The 7,636-nt window shown below is 48.2% G+C and overlaps 1 long non-coding RNA gene across 1 annotated transcript; it reads right to left on the bottom strand.

Annotated features, from left to right (window-relative positions):
• Positions 1-3,628: 3,628 nt before the first annotated feature.
• Positions 3,629-7,534, bottom strand: LOC116785240. The gene is made up of 3 exons (XR_004356444.1): positions 7,312-7,534; positions 7,083-7,158; positions 3,629-5,802 (listed from the first exon to the last, which is right to left on the bottom strand). It is a non-coding gene; the product is annotated as an uncharacterized LOC116785240 (long non-coding RNA).
• Between the last annotated feature and the right edge of the window lie 102 nt (positions 7,535-7,636).

The raw sequence follows: 7,636 nt of genomic DNA, 5'->3' as shown, positions 1-7,636 counted from the left end.
GAAAAAAGATAAACTGACTGGGAAAGGAGATTATTGTCTCTGACCCGAGCTCTTCAATAAGGAGAAAAAATTCCCCAGCACCAATCCGTGCAAATCCAAGGCCCTTTTAACCCGTTAGCCAGGATTAGGAAGGGCAGTGCTGCCCCAGATGGGATTGCACAGAGCCCAGCAGTGCACAAATGGTGTGCCTGTGCCTCAGGAGTCAGGGATCAAACAGACACAACTGAGGGAATGACAAAACCTTCCAAACCACAAATAGCTGTGACCCCAGACACGCTGGCTCTGCCCCAGCCCTATGAACAGAGTCCTCTGCTTGGTGCTCCTGCACTTACACCAGACTTTGCAGTTAAAGGGGTTTTACTGATGCCTCAGCCAAGCACAGCAATGGCAAGTGGAAGGACAGAGCAGCTGCTCAACACTCAGACGGGAAGGGAAGCAGCAGAAGGAGGAATGGGAAGTGCACAGGTGGGAAATTGGAAAGCTGCACTGCTGGCAGTAAAAGGGAAAACAAAGACAATGTGTGTGGGTTCCTGTGCAGTCTGGGCTGGTGCCACACAGTGGTTGTGTCGGTGGGAAGCGCTGGGTTGTCAAGGGAATGGAAAGGAGGCTCAGCAGAAGGAGTTTTGGAAATGGTTGTTGTTACAGGCTCAATCCCCACCAATCCACACAGGTGGGTCAAAGCTCATACCCAGGATAAAGCCTCACAGACTGATTGGAACAACCGGGTGGATCAGATGACAAACACTAAAAATTGATCAACTGGAAAATCCTGAGCACTGGTACCAGCTGGGGGGAGTGGCCACACTAAATCAGGGCAAACAGGACAGGAAGCTTTATTTTTTGCAGCACAAATTGGAGGCTGGCTACCGACCAGAAAGATGTGTAGAGGCACTCCCACACAATGTCCCCAGTGCCAATTAGGACAAAATCACCCAGACTTGGCACTACCTTGGCAAATCAAAAATAACAGGACACTCGGGTCCACTCGGCAAATCGATTCTATTGTCCCTCTGGGGACATCCAGTGGCTGTAGGGACACACTGACAGGTGTGGGGGTGGTCTCTGGGCTGATGCCAAAGCTGCTATTTCGGGACTCAGTAACTGGTTTTCCAGTCTCCCTGTCCCAGACTGCAGAAGTGACAATGGATCACCACAGTTCAGCAGTGTGATGGCACAAGACTGGTCCCCAAAGGGGAGCAGCAAACGGGTTTTCCATGCACCTTGTAACTCCCAAGCCAACAGGGTCGTGGAGCTGGGAATGGTTTGGTGAAAGGCTCCCTCAGGCCACACGAACCTGAACAGTATTAAAGGTTCCCCTCTGTGTTGTATCAGACAAATAACCCTCAGGGACCAACGGGTCGTCCTGTTTAAGCAGCTCTCTTGGCCCCCTGCCCCTTGGATCAGCTCCAAAAGGTGAAGTGGGAGCCTTCCAGCACAATCAGTGCCTGTAGGAATGGACACCACCCTGGTTAAACAACTGCTGGGACACCCTGATCCACACACACTGGTACAACAACGGGAAGGACACTCCAAAAATGCTCATCACTGTCCATGGTGATTTGACAAAAACACACCACGGCCTGGAGGGAGTGACAAGGGATGGAGAACAGAAGGGAAGTGGGATTGACTCCTTTGGACCATCCTCAACTGCACATAATGTTACACCTGTTGTTATAATATTGTGATTAATCAAAATGTGTTTTTTATTAATAATCACTCCATATATGAGTGTGGTACCTAATCCAGCAAATGAGGATACCAACCACTCCAGGAATACATAAACTGAAATTATAACAGTGTTTCTTGCCAGAATCAATAGCTGATTCTATATTATGCTCTGTTTAATGCTGCTAACTAAATTCCAACTGATTTTTGTGATAATTTTGTATGTAAAAGTGTAATGTATGATTATAATACAGCTAACACCCTCGAGGCTGAGCCAAAGAGATTTGTCCAGTTACACTGGTCTGGGTGAGTAACATCAATCTCTATGTAAGAATTGTTTTCTTTTTGCTAGCTTTAATATAATTGCTTTAATATAATTGTTTTGCTGTAATTGCTTTAATGTAATTCTTTTCATATAATTGCTTTAATATAATATTAATATTATATCAATTAATATAATAATATAATTAAATCATTTAATATAATATCAATATAATGTTAATATATTTAATATATATATTATATAATTTAATATAATTGCTTTGATATAGTACGCTATACTGTATAAGCAGTTTTAGCTTCTATACTGTGTAGCAAATAATTCTGATTAAGATCTTTTTGCCTAATCATTTATCATAATAAATAATTTATTTTTATATAAACATATCTGACTTGCCATCATTAATCCTGAGGGATGAAGTTGTACAAAGGTTCATTCACACCTCTGCAAATGGGTTTGTTGAGGGGGTGTGTTCACGTCCTTCAAAGGCTCTAAAACAAGGTTCTCTCTCTGAAACAAGGTTCTCTCTCTGAAACAAGGTTCTCCACATCCACATAGAGTTGGAACAATTTTACAGGCAGCGCTCCCGTCCCTGGGAGCACGGTGGGTAATTCTGTACACCGTGAAAAATGAACCTTTAGCACACATGGGGCTTCTTGACGATCCACTTGTCTCAGTGGGTGAGAAACGGGATCAGAAGGGAAAGACTGACAAGGAGCCCTCTCAGTCAGATTTTGGAATTCGATGCATCCCTGGTAATAGTACCCTGGTACCCTCAACAAGGCTGCCTGTGCTGCACAGTTTTCATACAAAACACTGAAAAAGTTCTCACACTAAAGGTTTTCATGCAAACACAGCCCTTCATCAGGCCCACACTCTGTTCTCTGGGGGGTAGAGCACAGCTCCATCGTGATCTAATCCTGACAAAAACCAAAAACTGTGGCTTTGCGTTTGTTGGGGACATAAGGGAAGCTCTGACCCATTTCGAATTTGGTTGTATTATCCCTGTCATCCCAGGTTGCTTGCTTTTTTTTTTTTTTCTTTTTATTTCAGTGAGCAAATCACCCTCGTCACCTTCCTTTGCAGCACTGAGTCGCACCCCCAGATGAGAAGCGTGTGTGGTGCAGAACGTGCTACAGTTACCATCTTGCTCAGCATAAATAAAAGAGGTGAGGAAATGTCAAAAGCCCTTGGGACACACAGCAGGAAACCCAGCAGTGCATCAGACGTGTTCCAGCGGGAATACAAGTCTCCGATTTACTCTGGAAAGTCTAATGACTGGTAACATATTTGGTTTCCAAAATGGTTACAGGTGGAGTTGTGTGAGAGCTGGTAAAGTGCTTTTTGTACTTTAGCTGTGTCCCATTTGTGGTCCGTGGCTGTCCTTCCTTCTGGGCTGGGCAGGGGGGCTCATCCATTTCCCGTGTAACATCTCCTTTGGTTTAAAAATTCAACCAAATCATGACAGATATAAAGCCTTCTGAGGCAGAACATGGAAGGTCAATACATATTTGTACGATCTCAAACACGTATAAATCCTTGTATCGACTCCCAGGCTAAATTTAGTTGAATTCCCCAATTCTCGATTCCTCGAGACAAAGTTATACATCCATAGGATAAAAGCAAAAGCTTTACCCACCATTCTTCTTCTTTATACCATTCTTCTTTTTTTTTTTTTTTCCCAGTAAAAAGACAAGATAAACTTAGCAAAAATCAAACAAGGAATACATATAGTGGTCTGTCTTACAAAATCTGACTAATATTTGGTCCTCAACAAGGTGATATTAATAACGCAAAAAAGGCACAAAAATTAATAAACTGATAATACAGGCAGTTATGGGGGCAGTTAAAGGTTTCAGCAGTTCCACACAGCTCGATGTCATCTGTTAGAAGGTTCCTGTTAAACAAAAAGTGAAAGTTTTGCCCACTACAGACCAATTATTAAATAGAAGGAACAATCCATCGGTGCTGGTTCAGTACCACAAAAGAAACCCAGAAGTCAAAAGGGCCCGAGGCAGAGGGACTCTCACCTCTCCCTGGCTTTCCTGGTTCCTGTGTCACACAAATCCTCTGGCTGGGTCCCCCTCGGGGCTGGTAGGACCCAAGTGTTGGGCTCCTGAGGGGGGTCACCCTCAGGGCTGACCTTGGACCTTCAGTGGGGCTGTGCTGGTTCATCCCTGGAAAAATCAACCCCCACGGTTCTCGGGGGGGCCGGGCAGGTTCCCCCTGAGTGGCTCGAGTTCAACAGCCTGGACTTGGTGCCTCTCAGGTGGAACCTCAGCTTCTGTTTCATGAACCCTTTGCTTCGCTGCTGTTGTTGCTTCCCCCGCCTTTCCAGGGGGGTCTCCTCCCATGAATTCCACGCCCTGAGGGAGTGAGGCTGCTTGTGAGAGTTCCACAAGTGCAGCCTGTGCTGTGGTGAAGGTTTGTGCCCCTGTGGGCTCTGATAAAGGTGTCCTGCCCTCCCTTCCAGGCAAGCACCAATCCAGCCCTGTCCTGTTTCCAGCAGGGAATCGTACAAGACTCATCTTTCACATCTTGGGTTGCCATCCATGAGCAGGACACTCTGAATCTGAGTGACCACCTCCACCAGATTTGTCACAGCAGCGGTTAAAGGTGCAGCACTGGCATTTAACTGCCTGTAAAAAACTGCCCAGACAGGAGAATTCGAGGGGGACTGTGAGACCCCCACCACTGCCCAGGCACGTGGGTGGCTGTTGGGTTGTGGTGTTGGGTTCTGCAGCTCTTAGAGGAGCCAAATCAGCCACAACTTCAGAAATTCCATTTCGTGCTGCAGCAAAAATCCAGCTCTGAGATACCCCAGCAATCCCCGAGCCAGGGATTGCAGCAGCACGCTGCAGGCTCTGGATTTCCTTTAGGGTTAAGACTTCACTTCTCACCCAGGAGCCATAAACTGAGCTCAGCAGCTCGGCAGATAACACTTGCTCTGTTTACTCCAGTGATTTTAGGCAGATAACACTTGCTCTGTTTACTCCAGTGATTTTAACTCTTTGCTGCCTGGGTCACACACAGGGCTCCTCAGCCCCCCCCACTGCGTTAATACTGAATGTTGCATTCCAGGATCTATTAGAAATGTTATTAATTGCTGGCCAGGACCAACAGGAGTCCAAATGTATGGGGTGCATTGATGGGATTCCACTTGCTGGATTTCAGGCTCCCCTGATTTACTGGCCAACTTTGATCTTTGGGTTGCTGAGGCTGAGATTTGGCAGATGGCTCTGGTTTAGTGGCAGTTTAGTGACCCCAACAATCACCAGTTTTAATGAAGGGTCGTAATGTCACTTCCTCGTCATCAGATGTCAGTGCAAACGTTACTGTCTTGCTCTTTGTCAGAACAAAAGACCCATTCACTCAACTCCTGCACTAGACAGGAAAATTCTGAGTTACAAGACTGTTTCTGAAGATGTTACGGGTTCTCCATCCTGCAATTTTTCCCATAAGATTTTCTCTCTCTCTCTCGTGCACATCCCAAAGCTCTGCCTGAACCTTTCCAACCCAATCAAACTCAGCAGCCCCTCTGCCTGCAGCCTCTTCTCCTTTTCCTCACCTAACTGATAGTCCTTGTTTGCCTCACCCAGAGGTTTAGTTGATTGGCCCAGGAATTTTATACCTGGAGTGCAGGGCATTAAGTGCCAAAATCCTCTGCAGATCCAAGGGGCTGAACCCTCAACCTCCGTAAAATCACAACAGAGCTTTAAAACCATTTTCTCATTTACTTTTTTTTTTTTTTTAAAGTAGCAAAAGCCTTTTCCTTCCCTTCTCCCCAGAGGGGCCGTACAAACCATCAGGCACCACAGCCCCTCTCCTGCTCGGGCAGGACTCTGCAGATCGTCCTCCTGGAAGGAAATGAAAGTGTTTAATATAAATATTTATACATAATGTTACTTAATATAAATAACATTAACGTGAAAATTCAAACAGTCTCCTCCTGCCGGACCCAAGCAGCAAACCAGGCCCAGGGGAAGCCTCCAGTTGCAGACAGAACACAGCAATTCCTTGAGAACAATCACAGCAGTTCTACCCATTCTTTTGCGTTCTTCACCATCCACTTACCCAACAGAAACATACACGTAGGAAAATGTGCTTTTAGGAATATTTTTTTAGAAACACACACGGAGCTACCACCGTTACAAGCACAGGGATCTCACACACACCCCAAACCCGCTGGTCTGGAGAACCCGCTCCTGGTGTGGGATTTCAACCTCACACCCCAACACCCCCTCCAAACGGGTACAAACAGCACGGGCTGCAGCTGAGGCGCCTCTGGATGTCCCCGGATCCCTCTTTTTGAGGAGATCCCACGCGCACACAACAGCGACCTCAAGTGACCAGCTCCTTCCCTGGGTGTTGTGTCTGGGCACCAACCGGCTCTTTGCTGCAAAGGAAACTCTTGAAGCGTCTTGAGGGAGTCACTAGATGTTAAACACCGTCTGTAGCACGCACAGAGCCCAGGGTTTTAAACAGTTTCCCTCTTAATCTTCTCAAATGCTTCAACTCTCCCATCAATCTTTTCTCTCTCTCTCTCCCAGGGTCAGTGAAGCCTCAAATCATCCCCAACATTCCCAATTGCACAACCTTGGCCAAGAGCATCCCCTCTGCTGTGCTGGATGTGCTAAAAATAGTCATAACCCCCCCTTAACTTCAGCTCCCTGCGTGGCTTACGAGGGATCCCCACCCCCTGCAGGCCTTGGGCGAGCCCCCAATCCCCCCATTTCCCCTCACGCTGCTCAGGCCACGCTCCCACACTCGACCCCTGCAGGGACTCCCCCCACCCTACAAAATGCTGCACCCACGGAGAGACTGAGGGAATCGGAGCAGTTTAATAACAAACCTTGATCACTGACGTTGAATCTGCTCAGGGAATTTTGAGAATCCCTTTGGCTGCTCCAAAGATCCCGGTGAGCTCACCCGGTGCCAGCAGGTGGGGGTTTGGAGCAGGGAGGCTCCAAAGCGGGTGGCCCGGGGCCGCACCTGGGTGGCCAAACTGTTAAAGAAACTTCCCTGTCCAACCATCCCGGAGCTGCCCCAGCAGCCACACCCATCCCACCGGAGCTGGGACCGAGGCCCCTTCACAGCTGCACCCCCCACACTGCCCAGTCAGACCAGTTCCCCTCACCAGCTCAGTCCCAGCCTTCCCATCGCAGAGTCTCAGACGCCTCAGTCCTTGAAATGATTTAATCTTGATGCAATAACTAAGTAAAAAAAAACAAACAACAAAACAGCTCGAGCTGGTGCCGCCAAGGAGGGACCCCGAACAAAGGAACCCCTGAGCATTTATCCCCTCACGGTCTGAGCACGGGAAAGTCTGGAATGTTCGGCTCCCGCTGTCCCCGAGGGTGCCTCACCCGGCTGTGTCCAAAGCCTGGAACGCTCAGCTCCCGCTGTCCCCGAGTGTCCCTCAGCTGGCCAGGCCACAGGTCCTCGGGCCCTTTGTTGCGCAAAGGGTCGGCAGGTCCCAGTCCCTCACCGGGGGCTGCCACACAGAGTGTCTGTGTGTCCCTGTCCGTGTGTCCGTGTGTCCAAAGGGCACGCGAGCTGGATATGTTTGTCCGTGTGGGGTGAGGGGGGTGGGTGTGGAGGGGGTGGGTGTGTGTGGGGTGAGTGTTTGGGGGTGTCTGTCCCTGGGGTGGGTGTGGGGTGAGTGTTTGGGGGTGTCTGTCCCTGGGGTGT

The sequence above is a fragment of the Chiroxiphia lanceolata genome, chromosome 3, assembly GCF_009829145.1.
Source record: "Chiroxiphia lanceolata isolate bChiLan1 chromosome 3, bChiLan1.pri, whole genome shotgun sequence".
NCBI classification, from domain to species: Eukaryota; Metazoa; Chordata; class Aves; order Passeriformes; family Pipridae; genus Chiroxiphia; species Chiroxiphia lanceolata.
Note: the sequence above shows the minus strand (reverse complement) of the source record. Positions and strands in the feature narration are given on the sequence as shown.